This window comes from Limulus polyphemus, unplaced genomic scaffold (genome assembly GCF_000517525.1).
Source record: "Limulus polyphemus unplaced genomic scaffold, Limulus_polyphemus-2.1.2 Scaffold2863, whole genome shotgun sequence".
In the NCBI taxonomy this organism is placed as follows: Eukaryota; Metazoa; Arthropoda; class Merostomata; order Xiphosura; family Limulidae; genus Limulus; species Limulus polyphemus.
In genome coordinates this window covers 48,042-48,961 of record NW_013668473.1, presented here as the reverse complement: position 1 = coordinate 48,961, position 920 = coordinate 48,042, and the positions used below count along the sequence as shown (strand labels likewise).

Sequence of the window (920 nt, the reverse complement as noted above, 5' to 3'; positions counted from 1 at the left end):
GCCTAAACGTCACGTCAGTGTAGCCTATATAATGTGTAAAGTTTAGTATACTCTAATCCCTTATAGTAATGGCACACGACGAGATGTACGTTTGGCATGTTTTGAACATTCGTAAGTGTCAATGATGGTTCAGCAAAATTTCTTTCAGGTGACTTTAGCTTTAAAAACTGTGATGGCAGGGTCCGACATGTTGGAATTGATATTGATGCTTTGAAGATGCTTGTCGAGTCTAGTCCAAGGCAATACACTCGTGAAATGGCCCTGAAATTGCATAAAGAAGGTGTTTGGGTGCCTCATGAACTCTTCGATGATCTTCGTTTCCAACGTGTGAATGTTGCTTCATCTCTTCTGGCATGTAATGTGCGTGAATTGTCACCGGTGATGAAATGTAGATTCTCTATGCAAATATCAAATGCCAAAAACAATGGCTCAGTCCTAGACAAAAACCACTTCCGACCCTAAAACCTGAACTCCATCTGCAGAAAGTGATGCTTTGCATTTGATGGGACATCAGAGGAGTAATTCATTTCGAACTCCTCAATCCATAGTGAACTGTCAATGCAGAGATCTATAGGCAGCAACTGGAGCATTAAATCAAGCCCTTCTTCAGAAATGACCTTCACTTGTCAATCGGAAAGATGTTTTTCTTCTCCACGACAATGCAAGTCCACATGTGGCATGTTTTACGCAACACAAGATTATGAAATTGGGTTGAGAAGTTCTCCCACACTCACCATATTCTCCAGATATGGCTCCATCAGATTACCATCTTTTTCGTTTGCTGCAACACCATCTTAATGGGAAAACGTATGCAAACGTGGAAGGTGTTAAAGAGGATATCAACTTATTTTTTGCTTCAAAGCCAAGTGATTTCTTTAACCAGGGCATTAACAATCTGATTGTAAGATGGAAAAGCATCA

General features: G+C 40.3%; 1 protein-coding gene across 1 annotated transcript in view; it reads right to left on the bottom strand.

The window, feature by feature from the left end:
* The window catches only part of LOC106468080 (spermatogenesis-associated protein 13-like), a 36,760-nt gene that overhangs the window by 24,873 nt on the left and 10,967 nt on the right, over positions 1 to 920 (bottom strand). The window lies entirely within an intron of this gene.